Source organism: Heteronotia binoei, chromosome 6 (assembly GCF_032191835.1).
Source record: "Heteronotia binoei isolate CCM8104 ecotype False Entrance Well chromosome 6, APGP_CSIRO_Hbin_v1, whole genome shotgun sequence".
In the NCBI taxonomy this organism is placed as follows: Eukaryota; Metazoa; Chordata; class Lepidosauria; order Squamata; family Gekkonidae; genus Heteronotia; species Heteronotia binoei.
The window spans coordinates 11,228,773-11,253,023 of record NC_083228.1 but is presented as its reverse complement, the minus strand read 5'-3'; the positions used below and the strand labels follow the sequence as shown (position 1 = coordinate 11,253,023).

Sequence of the window (24,251 nt, the reverse complement as noted above, 5' to 3'; positions counted from 1 at the left end):
ATGGAGAAGATAGAGAAAGAAGTAATTTTCTCCCTTTCTCACAATACAAGAACTCGTGGGCATTCAATGAAATTGCTGAGCAGTCGAGTTAGAACTGACAAAAGGAAGTACTTCTTCACCCAAAGGGTGATTAATATGTGGAATTCACAGCCCCAGGAGGTGGCGGCTACAAGCATAGCCAGCTTCAAGAGGTGAATGGATAAGCATATGGAGCAAAGGTCCATCAGTGGCTATTAGCCACAGCTTATTGTTGGAACTCTCTGTCTGTTACAGTGATGCTCTGTATTCTTGTGCTTGTGGGGGGGGCACAGTGGCAGGGCTTTTAGCCCCACCGGTGGACCTCTTGATGGCACTTGGGTGTGACACAGAGTGCTGGACTGGATGGACCATTGGCTTGATCCAACATGGCGTCTCTTATGTTCTTAACCCTGCTCAAGTACCAGTTTGGCAGGGATTCACCATATATCCCTCTGTCTCCTTTCAGACATTCATTTGGTACTATGATAATTGTGCAGGGAAGGGTGCTGAGACCAAAGTTTGGCTAGATCAACATGCAGCTGCTGACTTTGCAATCGCTTCGCTTCATAACTGACTTCACAATACTCTGTTGAACTGCCGTAGCTAAGCATCTAGACTGACATCTGCCAATATTGTGAACAAGGAACTAACGTGATTCAGTAGTGTCTGAGACACCCAAGGCGCTTTGTCAATATCCTCTGGAAAATTAATTCAGATCAGGTTGATCCTTGTCAGAAAACACTTCAGTGTTTCTTACAAACAGGATCAGGTGAGGAGGAGGAGGAGAAGAAATTGGATTTATATTCTGCCCTCCACCCCAAATCTCAGGGCGGCTCACAATCTCCTTTATCTTCCTCCCCCACAACAGACACCCTGTGAGGTGGGTGGGGCTGAGAGGGCTCTCACAGCAGCTGGACGGTAAGCAGTGGAGTGCCGCAGGGCTCAGTACTGGGAACCATGCTCTTTAACTTGTTCATAAATGATTTGGAGTTGAGAGTAAGCAGTGAAGTGGCCAAGTTTGCGGATGACACTAAATTGTTCAGGGTGGTAAGAACCAGAGAGGATTGTGAGGAACTCCAAAGGGATCTGTTGAGCCTGGGTGAGTGGGTGTCAACGTGGCAGATGCGGTTCAATGTGGCCAAGTGCAAAGTAATGCACATTGGGGCCAAGAATCCCAGCTGCAAATACAAGTTGATGGGGTGTGAACTGGCAGAGACTGACCGAGAGAGAGATCTTGGGGTCGTGGTAGATAACTCACTGAAAATGTCAAGACAGTGTGCGATTGCAATAAAAAAGGCCAACACCATGCTGGATATTATTAGGAAGAGAATTGAAAACAAATCAGCCAGTATCATAATGCCCCTGTATAAATCGATGGTGCGGTCTCATTTGAAATACTGTGTGCAATTCACCTCAAAAAGGATATTATAGCATTGGGGAAAGTGCAGAAAAAGGCAACTAGAATGATTACAGGTTTGGAACACTTTCCCTATGAAGAAAGGTTGAAACGCTTGGGGCTCTTTAGCTTGGAGAAACGTCGACTGCGGGGTGATTAACATGTGGAATTCACTGCCACAAGAGGTGGCGGCGGCTACAAGCATAGCCAGCTTCAAGAGGGGGTTAGCTAAAAATATGGAGCAGAGGTCCATCAGTGGCTATTAGCCACAGTGTGTATATATGTGTGTATATATGTGTGTGTGTGTATATATATATATATAAATATTTGGCCACTGTGTGATACAGAGTGTTGGACTGGATGGGCCATTGGTCTGATCCAACATGGCTTCTATTATGTTCTTATTTTCTTATGCCATTTCAAGGACAACCTCTGCCAGAGCTATGGCTATGGAGAGCCAGTTTGGTGTAGTGGTTAAGTGTACAGACTCTTATCTGGGAGAACTGGGCTTGATTCCCCACTCCTCCACTTGCACCTGCTAGCATAGCTTTGGGTCAGCCATAGCTCTGGCAGAGGTTGTCCTTGAAAGGGCAGCTGCTGTGAGAGCCCTCTCAGCCCCACCCACCTCACAGGGTGTCTTTTGTGGGGGAGGAAGGTAAAGGAGATTGTGAGCCGCTCTGAGACTTTTTGGAGTGGAGGGCAGGATATAAATGCAATATCTTCTTCATCTTCTTCTGACCCAAGGCCATTCCAGCAGCTGCAAGTGGAGGAGTGGGGAATCCAACCCAGTTCTCCCAGATAAGAGTCCACATACTTAACCACTACACCATACTGGCTCTCCTACACCAAACAAAGAAGAAGATTGCCGGTTTATACCCCGCCCTTCTCTCTGAATCAGAGACTCAGAGTGCCTTACAATCGCCTATATTTTCTTCCCCCACAACAGACACCCTGTGAGGTGGGTGGGGCTGAGAGAGCTCTTGCAGCAGCTGCCCTTTCAAGGACAACTCCTACGAGAGCTATGGCTGACCCAAGGCTATTCCAGCAGGTGCAAGTGGAGGAGTGGGGAATCAAACCCAGTTCTCCCAGATAAGAGTCTACACACTTAACCCCTACACCAAAATGCAGGATCTCAGAGTGGATCTTATAAATCCAGCTCAAGGGCAAAACACCATTTATTCCAATTTGTCCAGTGTTGCTTCATCACTGCAGATCAAATATTTAGCATTTAAAATTTTAATTTCCTTCTATCTCCCCCCTTTCTGTCCCGCTCACTGGCAATTCCCACCTTCTCTCCCACCTCCATTTTCCCCAGTCCTTTCTCATGATTCATATTTGTAAACTGCCCTCATCTTTTCCTGAAGAAATTCAGGGAGGTTTCTGTGGGGCAGTCTCATTTCTGCCTTCACAACAAACCTGTGGGGTAGGTTAGGATAGGTGAGGATGACTTGTCCAACGTCCAATCACACATTCAGTTGTCCATGCATTGACTGTAACATGAAAATTACTCGGTGTATGACTAAAGATTCTTGAGAGTCCCTCGGACTGCAAAAAGATCAAACCAGTCAGTCCTAAGGGAATTCAACCCTGACTGTTCCCTGGAAGGTCAGATGCTGAAGCTGAAGCTCAAGTCCTTTGGCCACCAAATGAGAAGAGAGCACTCCCTAGAGAAAATCCCAATGCTGTGAAAGACAGAGGCAAAAGAAGAAGAGGATGGCAAAAGATGAGACGGCTGGACAGCGTTACTGATGTAACAAACACGAATTTGAGCAGACTTCAGAGGATGGTGGAAGACAGGAGGGCCTGGCGTGACGGTCCATGGAGTTGCAAAGAGTTGTACTTGACTGCGCAACTGAACAAGAAAATGACTAAAGAAAAGTCAAGTGGAGATTGTACACAGATTAAACATGTGTTCAGTACAACTTGTGACCGGAGCTACTGTGACTCAGACTAAACTCTTAGTTTATGTAGTTGAAATAATTTGTTCTTTCCAGGGCTTTTTCTGTAGCAAGAACTGCTTTGCATATTAGGCCACACACCCCTGATATAGATTGTCACAACCTGGCTAAGAGTTCAGATCTAGTTGCATGCCTGAACAACTAGGTCTTCTTATGGGTCTGGGTCAGTTTGTTAGTGAAGAGGAGAAGCTGTGGATTAGCAGTAGAACATCTGCTCCCTGTGCAGGAGACCCCAGGTCAAATCCCATCGTCTTCCATCAAAACATTAGATGATGATGAAGAAGAAGAGATTGGATCAATACCCTGCCCTTCACTCGGAGTCGCAGAGCAGTTTACAATCTCTTTTTCCTTCCTCTCCCCACAACAGACAGCCTATGAGATAGGTGGGGCTGAGAGAGCTCTGAGAGAATTGCTCTGGAGTGAAACAGCTCTTTCAAGAACTGTGACCCAAGGTCACATCAGCAGGTGCATGTGCAGAAGTGGGGAATCAAGCCCAGTTCTCCCAAATTAGAGTCCACATCAGTGTTCCCTTTAAGCTGAGATAGCGTGAGCTAGCTCACAGATTTTTAGCCTCCAACTCACACATTTTTGTCTTAGCTCAGGAAGGATGACCCCAGAGCACAATAATTTATGCAGTAGCTCACAACTTTAATGCCAGTAGCTCACAAAACAGAATTTTTGCTCACAAGACTCTGCAGCTTAGAGGGAACCTGGGACATTTAACCACTATACCAGACTGGCTCAGGTGGTAGGTGTTGAGGGACCTAAGATACTGAAGAGTCATTGCTGCTCATAAGAGTAGACCATACTGAACATGATGGACTAGGAAAAATAAAAATTATAAGTTAAAAAAAACAGAACATGTTGGACCAACGGTCTAAGAACATAAGAGAAGCCATATTGGCTCAGGCCAGGGGTCCATCTAGTCCAGGGGTGGCCAAACTTGCTTAACTTAAGAGTCACATAGAATAAACGTCAGATGTCTGAGAGCCGCAAGACATGAACATTAGATGTCTGAGAGCTGCAAGACAGGGAGGGAGGAAAGCAAATAGGAGGGAGGGAGGGGTGGAAAGAAGGCAACTTGAACTTTAAATGCATTCTCCAAGCTGCCAGCTAGCTTGCCTTGGAGAAGTGAATTATAGAGACAAATGCCTTCTCTAAGCTGGCCAACAGGGCAGTGGGGGCTTCAAGAGCCACACAATATGTGTGAAAGAGCCACAGTTTGGCCACCTCTGATCTAGTCCAACACCCTGTGTCACATAGTAGCCAAAAATCAGATGCCATCAGGAGGTCCACCAGCAGGGCCTCATCCAATAGAAGGCAGCTTCTCTGGCTTTGAAGACTTTAGCAGGAATTCCCCTTTCACCACAAAGGCTCTGCAACATCCCAGCATACACACAGGTCTGCTTGTAACAAGGATTTAAGGGTTTTACTGTATTAGGCCACAGGCATGGGGCCACTGAGAACCTGAAAGCGTGCCACCATACCTGTCCTGCTGCCCTTACTAAGTCTCTGGGCATGCTGACCTGGTTTGTCCATCTGCCATCTTGCACATATCCTTAACTGCTTCACAGAAACAAAAGCTTACCTTTGATGATATTTTATAATTACTGTCGAGACATAATCTTGAATGGCCATTTAGAATGCTCGCTAGCCAGCATGCGCCCTGTACATGCAGCGCATTTAAATTTTAATGACATCAGCACAAATGACTGATTGGCTAAGAATTCCGTCATTGGCAACCAGTTTTAAGTTGTAAGAGTGGCAGCAATGTGCCCCTTTTTCTAATTGCAACAAATTCTGGCAGATTCCTTAGGAAAGTAAATCCCCCTTTGCAGGGCCTTTTTAGTAGAAAAGACCCAGCAGGAACTCATTTGCATATTAGACCACACCCCTTACATCACCATTGTTTCGCACGGGGCTTTTTTGTAGAAAAAGCCAAGCAGGAACTCATTTGCATATTGGACCACCCTCCTTACATCATTGTTTCACACATTGTAGAAAAGGCCCATCAGGAACTCATTTGCATATTAGGCCACACCCCTGGTGCCAAGCCAGCTGGAACTGCATTCCTGTATGTTCCTGTTCAAAAAAAGCCCTGCCCCTTTGCCTGAAATCCAAACCTTAATTAACAGCAAGCTACAATTGACAGAGGTAGCTCCGTGGCACAGAGCGGTAAGCTGCAGTACTGCAGTCCAAGCTCTACTCACGACCTGAGTTCGATCCCGGCAGAAGCTGGGTTCAGGTCACCAGCTCAAGGTTGACTCAGCCTTCCATCCTTCCAAGGTCGGTCAGATGAGTCCCCAGCTTGCTGGGGGGAAAGTGTAGATGACTGAGGAAGGCAATGGCAAACCACCCCGTAAAAAGTCTGCCAAGTCACCCCATGGGTCGGTAACGGCCCAGTGCTTGCACAGGGGACCAATGTTCCCTCTAAGCTGCAGAGTCTTGTGAGCAAAAATTCTACTCTGTGAGCTACTGGTATTAAAGTGGTGAGCATAAATTAATCTCTGGGGTCCTCCTTCCTGAGCTAAGACAAAAATGTGTGAGCTGGGGGGCTAAAAATCTGTGAGCTAGCTCACACTAACTCAGCTCAGAGGGAACACTGCAGGGGACTACCTTTACCTTTTTACAACTGACAGCCATTCATTCTGGAGATGCTCAAGTGGCAGCTCTCTCTTGCTTGCTCTTGATTTCTGGGCTGAAGGTGCTGACAGAGATGGGGTTTTCACCTGAAGCACCCTAACTTCAGTTAAGCGGTCCTGTATTTGTAAACCAAACAACCGCTTCACCTGACTGTTGGCGAAAGCCGCTGTAAAGATATCATTGCTACAGAAATATATATTTAGCCTCATTATGCCTGCTACGAGAGAACTGTCAACTGTCCCCCCGCCCACACACACCCCTGTTCACCTATATATATATATATGTGCCCTTCCACTCCCACAGTACTTGAAACTAGTTCAAAGTCCTACAGGCTACCTGTTCTCATTAAAATCTCACCATTCAGTCACAGTTGTGGAGAAATGGAACATGTGCTCTCAGATCCGGGTTCACCATGCGTTCATCCCAAGAGGATGGTTGTTCCATGTTGCTGACGCATTGTTCAATGTTCTTCTGAACAAGCAGTGATCTTCATCTTCTTTCAGGACGGCACAAAAAAAAAAAATGGCTTCCCTGTGGTGACTGATTTTCTCAGAAGCGCTCGCTGTGTAGACGGGGGCCTTCGAGCCAAAAAAAGACTCCACTCAGTAGAAATGAGAACTTTATTTTAGGAGGGGAAAATGGGCAAAGACCGGCATTTCCCCCACTTTCCTCAGTTTTTCAGGACTATCCACACTTTTGGCGGAGGGGGGAAGGGAAGCTGTTGAAAGAAATACATGATTATCCGCTTCAATAATTTCGAAGAGGCATCTACCCATCACTGTGTCTGGCGGGAGGAAAGTCCCACATCTCCAGAGGACAACAAAATTTCTTCCTCTTCAGTTCTTCGAAATCCCGGCCCTGATTTAATAGCTACATTTCACAGCCATAAATGTCACCTCTGAGGTAGCGAGGCTGGTAATTTAAAATATGCATCTCTGGACGTGTTTTCGTACTGATAAATCTTTCCTCAGTTATCCTCATGGAAATACAATATTTTTTATTTGAGTCCTGCCCGCATCTCCTTCTGTTGTCATACTGTAACGAAATAGATGTTAACCAGATGGAAGAGTTTCAAGGACTCTGAATGTCACAGTGCATATGGTGTTATTCTACTGAGCCAGTCTCGGGGGAAATCACAAAGCACCTGGACTTTTAAAAATGATATTACATTGTATGTCTAATGACAGAGCTAGGGTCCTGTTCATTCTACATCTTGCCAAGTGTAGAACAATTCCCCTTGAATAAAGAGGTCTCTGTAAATAGGATTAAAATACAATTACAAACATTAGGTAACAAATAGAACATGCTGAAATGTTTTTCCTTGTAACTGTGAGCTGTGACATGAAGTTTTTTTAGCAGGCAGTTGTGAAAGGGATACAGAGTTTAGGGTTTTTTGGGTGGAAAGGGTTCTCTGAGTATAAGAAGGCCTCATTTCAGGCAGGAGCTCACAGGAGTGGAACTCTGGAACCTCTAAATTTTATTGTGCTCTCTCTTTCTTACTTCCCCCCCCCCCAAAAAAAAATCTTGCTTCTGGGCTTGTTCTGTGAGAATGTTGCTGAACTCTAAGATTTGACAAACTTTCTAATATTTTTCCTCACAAAGTATGGGAAAATAACCAAAACAAATAAAGCAGACAGATGGAAATATTCATCATGCCACTCTGGCCACATCGGAGAAAGTAATTGCCTCTGGAGATGCCATCAGGAACCTTCTGAATACAAAGCAAGCAATCTATCCATGACCCAAAGTAATGTTTGTGACACTCTAGGAACCTTCCTGAATTCCACCGTTTTTACCATAGAGATTGTGTGAAATCCTAGAGTGTCAGTGATAGCTTTTCTGGATTCCAGCCAAAAGTGATTCCAATGCATCACAAACATCCTTTTCCCCATGTCTCACCTCCAAAAGTCTCTTTTGCTCTTGCCATGATCTAATCAAGAGGTGCTCTTGTCATGGTCTAGTTGGTAACCGATAACCTTTGTACTATGAACCATTGTTCACTGCACAGTTCTCTTGCCCTGTAGTAACCAATTCTCCCTCTAAGCTGTGGAATCTTGCGGGCCAAAATTCTACTTTGTGAGCTACTGGCATTAAAGTTGTGAGCTATTGCATATATTAGTTTGCTCTGGGGTTCATTTTTCCTGAGCTAAGACAAAAGTATGTGTGAGCTGGAGGCTAAAAAACTGTGAGCTAGCTCACACTAGCTCATCTTAGAGGGAACACTGGCATTAAGTAACGTCTTTCTCTCCCAGCTATGCCTGCTATCTATTGCACTGTCTTGTAACCATCATGTACCCACTATCGCCCTGTGCTAGGCACTTCAAGGTCGGGGAGTCTAGTTCACAGAAATCAGCTTGCACCTGTATCCAAGGGGACTCTTGAGAAAGAACTTTGGGGGAGGGAACACTTTTTGGCGCCTAACGCTTGAATTTCAACGGTCATCTTTAAGGTATATGCAGGGGGCATTTGCCCACCAAAGTTAGTTTTAGCAATGCTCGTCTAGCCTCTCATGTCAGTCGCTCAATAAATTGATCTCTTGCATCCACTCGAGTTGTTTAATAGTTTCAGATCCAGAGCCAAAGAAAAGACAAGTAGAGTTCAAGATCTTTATTCCAGTTTCATGGGCATGTACACACGTTGTCAGAACTAACAAGCCCACCAGTTCCTCCAACTTATAAACCTTTGCCCTGACCGTTATAATTCAAGCCAAAGCGCGCCAAGCTAAAGCGGGGGGGGGGGTTGCATGAGGTTTCTATTAAGCTCTCATCACCACAGGTGTCGTTATCAGTTCTCGGGTCGCATCTCCTCCTGTTTGCGGCCTTGGTTACATAGCAGCTAGCCAGCTCCCAGACATACCATCCTCCCTCCAGATAAGCAATAAGCAACAACTACATCAAAGCGGCATAACTAGCGCAAGCACTTTCTTATTTAGTTGGATACATATGGCAAGAGGAACAAGATGGATTGACTCTTGACAAATGGGTAAGAACTTACAGGAGTTGTCACGGGGTATCCCAGGCATGTCCCAAGCCACTCTCATCTGGGCACTTTCATAAGCTATAGGCAGTTCGTGGAAATACGTTATTCCATTGAGTGCATCTTTCTTTCAAGGGCAGCCAACTATGTAAGGACACAGTGTTCCCCTCAGTGGCTCAGAGGCAGAACATCTGTTTTTCATTGAAGAAGGTCAGTAGACAATACGGAACTACGTGAACCAATTATCTGCCTTATCTGGTATAAGGCAGATTCCTGAGCATGCATGTACATGTTTGCCTTCTCACAGAGTCTCTCCGTCTACATCTCGAACGTCTCAGACTGGGTGGCGAGGACACCGAAGGTGAAGATGAGATTCTCGAAAGTCTCGATGGAGTTCTTCAAGCTCTGGCTGAAGACAGTTAAGTATTACTGATATCTTCTTTTAAATGGCTCAGTCCCCTCATCTCTATCATAACGTGCATCACATTAGGATTTTGTCACAATCTGTATAAAATAAGACTCTTACCGTCCAAAGGCGTTATTCTCCCCAACTTCTTCGGTACAGTTATTTATCTTTAAAGGTGCTGTCATAAAGGAAGTATGATTTGCTTCCCAAAAGACATTATTCAAGTTCCAGAGCAGGCGTCCCCACCCTTTTTGACCCCGTGGGCACATTTGGAATTTTGAGAGGTGATGGTGAGCACCATCCCAAAATGGCTTCCACAGGAGGTGGAGCCAATCCAGAAATGGCTCCTGCAGGAGGTGGAGCCAAACAGAACACCTCGTCTTTATACCTCCCAGGAAAAAGGCTGAAGGGGGAATGAAACCACACAAGGGCTAAGGAAAGTTGAGGTGCTTCACAGTCCTCCAGCAGAAAACGCTTTAAAAAAAAAAAGAAAGAATGGCCAAAAAGCCCTGCCTTACAATTGCTGCAACCCACTTTCATGCTCTAGATTATATAAAGACCTACTTAGATGTAATGATATATAAGCATCTGCCTTTAATCTTCCCCATATCCAGAAGTCAATACCTTACATGTAACAGTGGCAGTAACATTCACAGCAAAGTGTCATCCGGAAAGGGGTTGAATTAAACTAGATTTGATAGGGGAGCTGCACACAGAATCCCAGTTTTCACTCGTAGGCAGTGTTCCCTCTAAGCTGATTTAGCGTGAGCTAACTCACAGATTTTTAGTCTCCAGCTCACACCTTTTTGTCTCAGCTCAGGAAAAATGGCCCCAGAGCACAATAATTTATGCAGTAGCTCATAATGTTTAATTCCAGTAGCTCACAAAGTAGAATTTTTGCTCACAGGGCTCTGCAGCTTAGAGGGAACATTGCTCATAGGTGAGCATTTAATTGGAACAGCTGGTTTGGCCACATGTGTGGAGACTTGGAAGTGGCGCTGTGATGCTTCTTCAAGTGAACTGAAGGACCTTTTCATTTCACCCCATGACCTTTTCTCTTCAAGATGCTCAACTCCATGAAGCTCTATGATTCTGATTAAAAAGGAATCTTGGGAGGGTTAAACAACATGCAGCCATGTCCTTCAGTTCACATGGGACAACAATGAGGTCTGTGCAGAACCACAGATGAACCAAGTGTACGAATCCCAAAATACTAGGGTTCCCAGGTCCCTGCTGGCCAGGGGGATAGGGTTGCCAGATCCAGACTGGGAGACTTCTGGAGATTTGGGGATGGAACCTGCAGAGAACAGGCACTTCTACTGAAGAAGAAGAATTGAAGAAGAATTGCAGTTTTATACCCCACCCTTCTCCCTGAACCAGAGACTCAGAGCAGCTTACAATCTCCTATGTCTTCTCCCCCCACAACAGACACCCTGTGAGGTGGGTGGGGCTGAGAGGGCTCTCACAGCAGCTGCCGTTTCAAGGCCAGCCTCTGCCAGAGCTATGACTGACCCAAGGCCATGCTAGCAGGTGCAAGTGGAGGAGTGGGGAATCAACCCCGGTTCTCCCAGATAAGAGTCCACGCACTTAACCATTACACCAAACTGACTCTCACACCAGCTGCCCTTTCAAGGACAACTCCTGCGAGAGCTCTGGCTGACCCAAGGCCATTCCAGCAGCTGCAAGTGAAGGAGTGGGGAATCAAACCCAGTTCTCCCAGATAAGAGTCCACACACTTAACCATTACACCAAATTGACTCTCACACCAGCTGCCCTTTCAAGGACAACTCCTGCGAGAGCTCTGGCTAACCCAAGGCCATTCCAGCAGGTGCAAGTGGAGGAGTGGGGAATCAAACCCGGCTCTCCCAGACAAGAGTCCACGCACTTAACCATTACACCAAACTGACTCTCACACCAGCTGCCCTTTCAAGGACAACTCCTGCGAGAGCTATGGCTAACCCAAGGCCATTCCAGCAGGTGCAAGTGGAGGAGTGGGGAATCAAACCTTGCTCTCCCAGACAAGAGTCCACGCACTTAACCATTACATTAAACTGACTCTCACACCAGCTGCCCTTTCAAGGACAACTCCTGCAAGAGCTATGGCTGACTCAAGGCCATTCCTGCAAGTGCAAGTGGAGGAGTGGGGAATCAAACCCAGTTCTCCCAGATAAGAGTCCACACACTTAACCACTACACCAAACTGGCTACTGGGTACAATACCATAGATCAGGGGTGTCAAACTCATTTGTTATGGGCTGGATCTGACATAAATCAGACCTTGTCAGGCTGGGGCGTGTGTGTCATAAAACGTAACGTCAGGTAGCGGAGACATAAACTTTATAAAAGATACAGACAAACACAAACACGATTGAAGTTTTTTTTTTTTAAAAAAAAACAACCTTTAAATAAAACACGCTTAAAAGATTAGCACGCTTGCAATGTTTTATTTAACAGTCTCTGATCACTGAAGAAAGCAAGAGAGAGGGAGAAGGAAGCAGATTGCTCATGTGCTTGATAGGAGCCCTCCAGGGGCCTGGTTTGGCCCCCGGGCCGTACATTTGAAACCCCTGCCATAGCATCCACCCTCCGGTACTTCCATTTTCTTCAGGGAAACTGACCTCTGAAGTCTGGAGATGAAGCTGTAATTTTGGGGGATACCCAGGTCCTACCTGGAGGCTGGCATCCCTACAAAATGATGTAATTTTGTAATTCTAGGCATACGTTTTTGTGTGCGGACACACACTTCAGATACATGCACATCCAGAATTAAACTTCGTTGGCCTTCAAGGTGCCACGGGACTCAAACGTCATTCTATTGCTTCCGGACGACATGTCTACCCACCTGGATCTATCTTTTCAGATGGAAATTATTCCACTGGTATTGGGCCCTTATTTCACATTTGTTCCCTGGAAGCCACAGTCAGGCACCCGAGTAGGTAGTTAGTTAGTAGGCAGGAAGAGCTGAAGCGCTTCAATGACTCGATAATTGCGGCTCTGCTTATGCCCCTGTCAGCCCCTTTCACCAGGCAGCTCTCCAGAGGAGGGAGGCTTTGGCGTGGTTGCCGTGGGAACAGAGCCTGCGCTCCGAAGGTTACGAAGTGTGCCGAGCACCACGCACGAGTGACATTTCACAACCTGTAGGGCAGAGAGCTCCCCCTCGAAGCAGGTTCGGCTAGCCTCATGTTTCTGCCATCAGTGAAGCGGTGGCTTCATCGCCCACTGTGGCCTGAGGGTTCCTTCAGCGGCTATGGACTTTCGAGGGCTATCCCACGCCTACTGAACCACCTTCAGGGATCAGCAAAAGTGATCCAGGTTTACCAGTGTTCCCTCTAAGCCAGAGGGGCCATGTCGGGTTGGGCTGAGCCATGTGTGTACCTATTTAAGATTAGGGAGCAGAGAGATAAACTTTATAAAGGACACAGACAAACACAATTCAAGTTGTTGTTGTTTTTAAAGCCACTTAAAACATGCTTAAAATGTTAGCACTCGTTGGTTTTAAAGGTGCTTTCTTTGTATTTCTCTCATGGGATCCAGGGAACTGGGCGAAGGTTCTTTCCGTCCTTCCCCAGGGGACCGGGAGGGGGAGGAGCCTCAGCCAATGGAAGGAAGAAAAGCTTGGCTTAGTAGCTCTGCTGTGCAATTAAGAGAGTCTGGAAAAACAAACTCTGTCCCCCCTTCCTCCCCAAGGGAGGAGCCTCGGCCAATGGAGAAAACAGAGGTTTTGCTCTGCAGCTCCTGGGCAATTGAGCAAGCCCTGCAAAGCAAACTGTTGTGCAGAAGGAAGCAAGATATAGGGAGAAGGAAGCAGATGACAGCCAGTTGCTCAGAAGGCTGATAGAAACCCTCCAGGGACCTGATTTGGACCCCAGACCTCATGTTTGACACCCCTACTCTAGTTAGTGTGAGCTAGCTCAGTTTTTTTAGCCTGTGGCTCACACATTTGCGTCTTAGCTCAGGAAAAATGACTCCAGAGCAAACTAATCTATGCAGCAGCTCACAACTTTAATGCCAATAGCTCACAAAGCAGAGTTTTCACTCACAAGACTCCACAGCTTAGAGGGAGTATAGACGGTATTTAGTGTTGCCAGCCTCCAGGTGGCACCTGACGATCTCCTGGAATTACAACTGATCTCCAGTCTGCAGAGATCTGTTCCCCTGGAGAAAATGGCTGTTTTAAGGGTGGACTTGATGGCACTGTAACCCACTGAGGGTCCTCCCCTCACCAAACCCTGTCATCCCCACCACCATCAAAAAAAAAACCCTAGGAATTTCTCCAACCCAGAGTTGGCAACTCTATATTAGTGACAGTGGTGGGAAGGGACAACTGCTGTTTATCGTGTGGGTAGTTTTGGTCACTGTGACAGTTCCAGAGGGGCAGCCATGTTTGTCTGCTCTAGCTAGGGTTGCCATCTCCAGGTCTGGAAATTCCTGGAGATTTTGGAGTGGAGCTGTTGGGGTTTAGAGATACTTTAGCAGAGTTGTGTGGAGAGAAGCACAAAGATAAACAAGCCAGGCAGACGTTTTAGCTTGAGAATAAAAGTAGTTTACTTTTCTATGAGGAAACGGTTACTGGGATTACTAGAAAACAAAGAAGGACTCAATATCCTTTCTAGCTTCTAAGCTACATGTCGACTCTAAGGAGTCCAAACTCTAACTGCATAGAGATCTGAGGGCTTTACACAAAGGGCAATAAAAACCGACCAAATGGTTTCCCCAGACCACCTCCCAAATATATGGATTAGCCAATTAGGGCTTTGCTTCAATGGTCACTATACATTTTGACACCTAGCCTGAGTGGGAAATACGTGCACACATTCTCATTGGCTCTGCCTCTCACTGGCTAAGCATCAGCATGCATATACACACATTTAATTAACTCATGACAACAGGAAGTGAAATTGCAATAGAAACCCAACAGGCGCTTGGGGAGGTACCTCCGTGAGGCATAAAGCCATAGAGTCCATCCTCCAAAGCCGCAAGGCAAGTCCCATTATGAGAACATGAGAACATATGAAGCTGCCTTCTACTGAATCAGACCCTCGGTCCATCGAAGTCAGTATTGTCTACTCAGACTGGCAGCGGCACTCCAGGGCCTCAAGCTGAGGTGTTTCACGCCTATTTGCCTGGACCCTTTTGAGTTGGAGATGCCAGGGATTGAACCGGGGACCTTCTGCTTCCCAAGCAGATGCTCTGCCACTGAGCCACCGTCCCTTTGATGTTTGTCTACCTGTGAGTCGAGGATTGCCCCCATGTTTTGTGTAGTTATGCCCTCAGATCTGACGAGATAGCAGCACGCTGCCAGCCGCAAACAGCTAACAGAGAAGGGGGGTTGTGTGTATAAAGCGCCAGGAAGTCACAGCTGATTTATGGCAACCCCGCAGGGTCTTCAAGGCAAGAGACTAGCAGGGGTAGCTTGCCATTGCTTGCCTCTGCATAACAACCCCAGATTCCCTCTGAGGTCTTCCATTCACCAGGGCTGACCTTGCGTAGATTCCAAGGTTGGATGAGATTATTGTTGTTGCTGTTATTGTCGTGGTTATTGTTAATTATGATTTTTGAATCGCCTCATGCCGGCCCATGCCGGGCTCTAGGCGATGTACAACGAAAGGTACACATAAAATCAATAACCGGTAGTTTAAAACCATTGCAACTAGGGTTGCCGATCCCCAGGTGGGGGGCAGGGGATCCCCCGGTTTGGAGGCCCTCCCCCCCGCTTCAGGGTCGTCAGAAAGCAGGGGGAGGGGAGGGAAATGTCTGCTGGGAACTCTCTTATTCCCTAGGGAGATTTATTCCCATAGAAAATCATGGAGAATTGATCCGTGGGTATCTGGGGCTCGGGGGGGGGGCTGTTTTTTGACGTAGAGGCGCCAAATTTTCAGTATATCATCTAGTGCCTCTCCCCAAAATACTCCCCAAGTTTCAAAAAGTTTGGACCAGGGGGTCCAATTTTATGAGCCCCAAAAGAAGGTGGAGAAAGTCCAGAAAAGGGCAACTAGAATGATTAAACGGCTGGAACACTTTCCCTATGAAGAAAGGTTGAAACGCTTGGGACTCTTTAGCTTGGAGAAACGTCAACTGCGGGGTGACATGATAGAGGTTTACAAGATAATGCATGGGATGGAGAAAGTAGAGAAAGAGGTACCTTTCTCCCTTTCTCACAATACAAGAACTTGTGGGCATTCGATGAAATTGCTGAGCAGACAGGTTAAAACGGATAAAAGGAAGTACTTCTTCACCCAAAGGGTGATTAACATGTGGAATTCACTGCCACAGGAGGTGGTGGCGGCCACAAGCATGGCCACTTTCAAGAGGGGTTTAGATAAAAATATGTAGCAGAGGTCCATCAGTGGCTATTAGCCACAGTGTGTGTGTGTGTGTGTATATATATATATATATATACATATATATATATATATATATATATATATATATATATATATATATATATATACATATATATACATATATATATATATATATATACACACACACACACTGTGGCTAATAGCCACTGATGGACCTCTGCTACATATTTTTATCTATATCTATATCTATATATATATATATATATATATATTAAAAAAAATTTTCGCCACTGTGTGACACAGAGTGTTAGACTGGATGGGCCATTGGCCTGATCCAACATGGCTTCTCTTATGTTCTTATGTGCCCCTATCCATTATTTCCTATGGAAGGAAGGCATTGAAAAGGTGTGCCATCCCTTTAAATGTGACGGCCAGAACTCCCTTTGGAGTTCAATTATGCTTGTCACAGCCTTGATCTTGGCTCCACCCCCAAAGTCTCCTGGCTCCACCCCCGAAGTTCCCAGATATTTCTTGAATTGGACTTGGCAACCCTAATTGCAACCCAATGAACCTACTTTATAGCGTGCTGCAGTTCTGCTTTCCAGGCATTAGGAAAGGTTTCCCCCTTAAGTAGGGCGGAGGGGGGGGTGCCAGCCGGGCAGCTGTTGCTGCCCTCAAACAAAAGCCTGGCAGAACATCTCTGCTTTGCAGGCCCTGCGGAATTGTAAAAGATCCCGCAGGGCCCTAGTGTCTTCTGGCAGAGAGTTCCACGAGGTTGGGGTCAGGACTGAAAATATCCTGGCCCTCGTTGAGGACAGCCGGACCTCTTTAGGGCCACAGACCACCAGTAGATTTTGCCCAGTAGAGTGTCGTGTTCTTCCAGGGAAACAGTGGAGGGGGCAGTCCCGTAGATATGTTGGTCCCAGACCACTCAAGTCCTTAAAGGTCATAACCAGAACCTTGACTCTAACTCGGTACTCAATTAGAAGCCAGTGTAGCTGACGCAGCACAGGTAGAATGTGTGCTATCCATGGCGTTCCCGTCAGGACTCGCGCCGCTGCATTCTGGACCCATTGGTGTTTCTGGGTTAAAGTCAAGGGTAGGCCAGCATTGAGTGAGTTACAGTAGTCTAGCCTGGATGTGACTTGAGCCATCGAGGTTAGGACCAGCGAAGGCATATTTTTCAGAAATCCCTATTTACCTGGGACCGGATCTGCTGCTCAGGTATCTGTCCCTGCTCAACCATTGTCCCTGTTTGGCCCCCAGATTATCGTGGGAACCAAGCTCACCTCTAGCAGCCCCATTTGTGTCTCACTCTCAAGCAGGGCTTTTTGGGTAGAAAAAACCCAGCAGGAACTCATTTGCATGTTAGGCCACATCCCCTGGCATCGCCATTGTTCCACACAGGGCTTTTTTTGTAGAAAATGCCCAGCAGGAACTAGTTTCCATATTAGACCACACCCCCTGGTGCCAAGCCAGCTGGAATGGCATTCCTGTGTGTTCCAGCTATAAAAAAAGGCGCTGCTCCCAAGGCAGTCTGGTGTAGTGGTTAAGTTTGGTATAGTGGTCAAGTGTGCGGACTCATATTTGGGAGAACCGGGTTTGATTCCCCACTCCTCCACTTGCACCTGCTGGAATGGTCTTGGGTCAGCCATAGCTATTGCAGGAGTTGTTCTTGAAACGGCAGCTGATGTGAGAGTCCTCTCAGCCCAACCCACCTCACAGGGTGTCTGTTGTGGGGGAGGAAGATAAAGGCGATTGTAAGCCGCTCTGAGTCTCTGATCCAGGAAGAAGAGTGGGGTATAAATCTGCTGTCTTCTTCTTCTTCAGTTACCCGGCCCTTTAAAGCAGGGGTGTCAAATTTGTTTTGAGGGCTGGATCTGCCATAAATGAGACCTTGTTGGGCCGGGCCATGGTGGGTTGGGTTGGGCTGAGCCATAGTGGGTTTTAAAGATGCTTTCTTTGTATTTCTCCCATGGGATCCAGGGAACTGGGCAAAGGAAGCTCTGGCTCTTTCCTTCCTTCCCCAGGGGACTGGGGGGGAGCCTCAGCCAATAGAAGAGGGCTTGGTTCAGTAGCTCTGCTGTGCAATTGAGAGATCCTGGCAAAGCAAGCTATTCCTCCACCCTTCCTCCCCAAGGGAGGAGCCTCAGTCAATGGAGAAAATAGAGATTTTGCTCTGTAGCTCCTGTGCAACTGAGCAAGCCTTGCAAAGCAAGCTGTTATGCAGAAGGAAGCAAGATATAATGAGAAGGAAGCAGATGACAGCCAGCTGCTCGGGGATCTGATAGGAGCCCTCCGGGGGCCTGATTTGGCCCCCAAACTGCATGTTTGACACCCCTGCTTTAGAGATCCAGTGTGGTGTCACGATTAGAGACTTGGGCGGGAATCTGGGATATCCAGGTTCAAATCTCCACTCTGTCATGAAAGCTGCCTGGGTTACCCTCAGGGCAGTCATAGTCTAACCTACCTCACAGGGTTGTTGTTGTGAAGAGAGGAGAATGATGTAATCCGCTTGGTTCCCCGCTGGGGAGAAAGATGGAGTATCAAGGAAGGAAGTCAACTGATAAACAATCCATGGCGTTTCTCATTGCAGAACACAGAACCTCCACCCTCCTGGCAGAAGTGAAGATTTTGCCAGCTTTCGGCAGACTTTTGCAAAGCACACCAGCTTGTGCCGTGAAGGCAGCCCAGGTGCTCGCAGAGATAGCTAAAAACGGTACGTCGCGTGTCATTAAAAGAGAAGGAAAACCAATTGTTCAGAATTCCCGTAATATACTAATCCATTCCTTAACAGCGCAACCAGTGAGGCTCACGAACCTGCTTGCTCTTCCTTGGGGCTGAAAGACAGCTATGAAAAAGAAACCCAACTCTTCCTTTAAAAGCAAAGGAAACCTAGTTATTTGCAGCTGGATCTGGGGCCTGGATCAGTTTTTTGTGTGAAATGTTACAAAAATATCTCAGGGGTCCCCCCCGCCACCACCACCACCGCCACCGACATGTCCTGAACAATTTTATTTCGTAAGGGGAATAACCAACGGAAAGCTTGGCCAAAGCGGAGCTTCTGCATCACACGTAAGCACCTTGCAAGAGCTCAGTCCCTCATGTCAGTCACCTTTGCATCGGAGACAGTGATACATTTTGCAATTAGCAAACCCGGTTGCTGGGTTTGCGGCACCTTGGCAGGGAGGAGGCGTTCGACCCATTTTGGAAATTCAGTAAACGTCTTAAAGGAGGCCCCAAATAATCTACCTATTTATTGGAAATATTTACAATTTGCCTCTATACGTGACTGTTTATGAACGATAAAATGACGACATATTAAAAACTGGTCTAGCCGTCAAAGAACAAACGTTTCTGACAGCTAAAATAGCAGCAATAAAACACAGCAGATTCAAAGGGGCTGTAAGCTCAGCAGTAGAGCATCTGCTTGGCATGCAAAAGGCCCCGGGTTCAATCCCCGGCATCTCCAGTTAAAAGGACTGGTAATACGAAAGACCAGGGCTTTTTTTTTTCTTTTTTTCTTTTTTAAGCAGGAACGCACAGGAACGCAGTTCTGCCTGGCTTGGGTTTAGGGTTGCCAATCCTCAGGTGGGGGCAGGGGATCCCCTGGTTTGGAGGCCCTCCCCTCGCTTCAGGGTCATCAGAAAGCGGGGGGAGGGGAGGGAAATGTCTGCTGGGAACTCTATTATTCCCTATGGAGATTTATTCCCATAGAAAATACCGTATTTTTCGGACCATAAGACGCACCTTTTCCCCAATAAAAGTGGGGGGGAAAGTGCTTGCGTCTTATGGTCCGAATACTAAAAGATGAGGGGGGGAGGGACCTGCAGCCCCCGGGAGACAAGCGGCAAGATCGCTCCCTCCGCCCCCATCGCCAACCCAGCACTTCGCAGGGAGCAATCTCGCTGTTTGTCTCCCAGCCAGGCGTGCTTCCCCCGCGCTTGCGTGCCTGGCTGGGAGACAAGCGGCGAGATCGCTCCCTGCAAAGTGCTGGGTTGGCGATGGGGGCAGAGGGAGCGATCTCGCCGCTTGTCTACCAGCCAGGCAAGCATGCCTGGCTGGAAACAAGCGGCGAGATCGCTCCCTCCGCCCCCATCGCCAACCCAGCACTTTGCAGGGAGCGATCTCGCCACTTGTCTCCCAGCCAGGCGTGCTTGCCCCGCGCTTGCGTGCCTGGCTGGGAGACAAGCGGCGAGATCACCCTCACCGCAAATCCAGCACTTCGCAGGCGCCGGCATGCTTCTCCCGCGCCTGCGTGCGGCCCCCGGCCGAGGCGGCCCGAAGGCTGCAATGGCACCCGCATCACCAAAGATGGCCATTTGCGCACGTAGACGAAGGTGCGTCTTATGGTCCGGTGCGTCTAATCGTCCGAAAAATAGGTAATAGAGAATTGATCTGCGGGTATCTAGGGCTCTAGGAGAGCTGTTTTTTTGAGGTAGAGGCACCAAATTTTCAGTACAGCATCTAGTGCCTCTCTGCAAAATATCCCCCAAGTTTCAAAACGATTGGACCAGGGGATCCAATTCTATGAGCCCCAAAAGAAGGTGCCCCTATCCTTCATTATTTCCTATGGAAGGAAGGCATTGAAAAGGTGATGGCCCTTTAAATGTGACGGCCAGAACTCCCTTTGGAGTTCAATGATGCTTGTCACAGCCTTGATCTTGGCTCCACCCCTAATGTCTCCTGGCCCCACCCCCAAAGTCTCCTGGCTCCACCCCTAAAGTCCCCAGATATTTCTTAAATTGGACTTGGCAACCCTACTTGGGCTCAGGGGGTGTGGCCTAATATTCAAATGAATTTCTGCTAGGCTTCTTCTACCCAAAAGCCCCGTGTGGAACAATGGCAACCTCAGGGGGTGAAGCCTAATATGCATATGAGTTCCTGCCAGGCTTCTGTACAAAAAAAGCCCTGCGGAAGGCCTCCTAGGGATTTATTTTTATTTTTATTTATTTTTATTTGATTTATATCCCGCCCTACCCCACCGAAGCGGGCTCAGGGCGGCTCCAAGTGGATGCCAGCCTCCAAGTGGGACCTGGGATCCGTTGGAATTACAGCTTTGGGAGATGAACTGTATGGCATTGTTCCCCACTGAAGACCCTGTCCTCAAATCTCGAGGAGTTTCCCAGCCTGGATCTGGTAACCCTACCCCCCTCCCCATTCCCTATCTCTGCCTAGGGTTGCCAATTCTGTTTTGGGAAATACCTGGAGATTGGGGGAGGGGGATGAAGCCTAGAGAGGATAGGGGCTAGAAGGGCCGGGAGCCTTCTGGTATGAATAGACTATACTGACCTAGATGGACCAAGGGTCTGGTTTGGTATAAGGCAGCTTCATGAACTTGGGAGGTAGAGCCCAGTAGGAGCTCCACCTCCTGTCTGAAGGATCATGGGTGGTTTCACACAGGAGATTTGCCCCGACCCAGCCCAACCTCCTGTTCGGATTAAAAGTGCACGATCACACGAGCACATCTGCCCTCCGAGCCGCACCCGCTCTCACTCCGTCTCCGGACACCTCCTATCGGCATCAAAAAGCTACCTGGATTTTCCAGGTAGCATCCCCCTGAATCGGATGTAGGTTGCATAATCAGCTACTGTCTGAATGCTCGGGGCGACTCATAAGCGGAAGAGCTGTGTGATCGTGCTGAGCCATTTTCGGCAAGGTGGGGGGTTCCCCTCACCCCTCTCTGAGGTGCACTCGTCCGCTTCTCCGATGGTGCGCGCACACAGGGGCCTTTTTTAAAAAGAGACAACTCTTTCTGCATTGGGTCCATGCTTGAACCGGAATAGCAGTGTGAATGGGCAATCACCCACCGCTGCCGGAATTCAGCAAGGGCTGTCTGATAGCCCAAAAACGATGCAAACTGCAGCGGATTTTTTCGCAATGGGATAAAAGCGTGTCAGTTTCGCAGTGTGAAACCAGCCCATGAGTCACAGCCTAACTGACATGGAGGTGGAGCTAACAGCCCACAAGCCAATCAGAAAACAGCCTGTTCCCTTTCCCCTTTCCCTTCAGCCTGAGATTTCAATTCCCTCGCCCCTGAGAAGGATGCTACAATCCTGAATGGTCAGGTTAAACCCAGAGGTTTCACTGGTCCAAGAAACACGTGAACATAAGAGAAGCCATGTTGGATCAGGAAAATGGCCTATCCAATCTGAAACTCTGTGTCACGCAGTGGCCAAAACCCAGGTGCCAACAGAAGACCCATCAGTGGGGCCAGGACTCCTACTGTCGCCCCGCCCCCAAAGCACCAAGAATACACAGCATCACTGCCCCAGACAGAGAGTTCCATCTATACCTTGTGGCTAATAGCCACTCATGAGCGTCTGCCCCATATGTTTCTCCAATTTCCTCTTGAAGTTGTCTGTGCTTGTATCTGCCATCACTTCCTGTGGCACTGAATTCCACATGAATTCCTGAAGCAGGAATTCCACATGAATTCCTGAAGCAGGAATTCCATTTTGGCAGTAAATTCCATGTTCAGACCCCATCCGTGTATATTTATAGTGAGATAATTAAATGTGGATAATTAAACCTCAGTTTCTCAAGTTCATTTCAAAAGGGGAGATGAGAAAAACCATAATATGCTTTTTGCAAACTTTGTAAGATACCAGTGTACATCTGCATTTCCTCCTCCCCCCACCCCACCCCCTACGCCTCAAAATATGGCAAAATTAAGAATTGGGAGGTTTATTTCGTGATCATGGTCTAAGATAACCATTTCCCTATGAAGAAAGGTTGAAACGCTTGGGACTCTTTAGCTTGGAGAAACGTCGACTGCAGGGTGACATGATAGAGGTTTACAAGATAATGCATGGGATGGAGAAAATAGAGAAAGAAGTACTTTTCTCCCTTTCTTACAATACAAGAACTCGTGGGCATTCGATGAAATTGCTGAGCAGACAGGTTAAAACGGATAAAAGGAAGTACTTCTTCACCCAAAGGGTGATTAACATGTGGAATTCACGGCCACAGGAGGTGGTGGTGGCCACAAGCATAGCCAACTTCAAGAGGGGTTTAGAAAGAAATATGGAGCAGAGGTCCATCAGTGGCTATTAGCCACAGTGTGTGTGTGTGTGTGTGTGTGTGTGTGTGTGTGTGTATATATATATATATAATTTTTTTGGGCCACTGTGTGACACAGAATGTTGGACTGGATGGGCCATTGGCCTGATCTAACATGGCTTCTCTTATGTTCTTATTTGAATGCGCTATTTTTTTCTCAACACATGCTTAGTTCTTCTGGCTTTACTTGCAAAGGAACCCTAAGAGCTACAGTAGGGTTGCCAAGTCCAATTCAAGAAATATCTGGGGACTTTGGGGGTGGAGACAGGAGACTTTGGGGGTGGAGCCAGGAGCAAGGTTGGGACAAGCATCATTGAACTCCAAAGGGAGTTCTGGCCATCACATCTAAATGGACCACACACTTTTAAAATGCCTTCCCTCCATTGGAAATAATGACGAATAGGGGCACCTTCTTTGGGGGCTCATAGAATTGGACCCCCCCAGTCCAATCTTTTTGAAACTTGGAGGGTGTTTTGAAGAGAGGCACTGGATGCTATGCTGCAAATTTGGTGCTTCTTCCTCAAAAAAAACAGCTCCCCCAGATACCCGTGGATCAATGTTCCATTATACCTTATGGAAATCAGTCTCCTTAGGGTATAATGGAGTGCCCAGCAGACATCCCCCACATTTTTGATGACCCTGAAGTGGGGGGAGGGCCTCCAAACCGGGGGATACTTTGCCTCCTCCTGGGGATTAAGTTTTTACAGACTTAATAACACAATTAATTCATTGGACCTACAAATTATGCAGGGTGGGCATAAAAACCTCTACGATGGCATAGTTTGGTACATGCCATTGCCATCTGGGGGTGCATTACGTTGGTTTCTGTTAAATTCTTTCTGGCTTTACATAGTGCATAGAGTAAAACATTGTTTACTACTTGTATAGTTCACTGAGGGAGAAGTCGTCGGAGGATTATCTAGAATCCTCGTGTGGACTAGGACTTCATAATGGACTTCTCGCGGACTGGATGGTTTCCATTTGAGAACTAATCAGTGTGAACTTATAATGGACTTTGCGAATTAATTTTTTTGTTCATTGGGTTTTATGTGCGCTGCTTGTTGCTTTAACGCTCCATGTTAAGAGGCAATAATATTGTGTGAAAATACAATAAGATTTTGCCATCATTGACATTTTTTTTGAAAGCTGTTCTTTATTTGTGTGCTATTACAGCTAATAGAGCCCCGTAGCGCAGAGTGGTAAAGCTGCAGTACTGCAGTCGGAGCCCTCAGCTCACGACCTGAGTTTGATTCCAGCAGAGGCTGGTTCAGGTAGCCGGCTCGAGGGTTGACTCAGCCTTCCTTCCTTCCGAGGTCGTTAAAATGAGTCCCCAGCTTGCTGGGGGGGGGGGAGTGTAAAAGACTGGGGAAGGCAATGGCAAACCACCCGGTAAAAAGTCTGCCGTGAAAACATTGTGAAAGCAACGTCACCCCAGAGTCGGAAACGACTGGTGCTTGCACAGGGGACTACCTTGACCTTTTTATTAC

General features: G+C 47.3%; 1 pseudogene; it reads left to right on the top strand.

Moving 5' to 3' along the window:
* The window catches only part of LOC132573287 (rap1 GTPase-GDP dissociation stimulator 1-like), a 68,029-nt pseudogene that overhangs the window by 3,423 nt on the left and 40,355 nt on the right, over nucleotides 1–24,251 (top strand).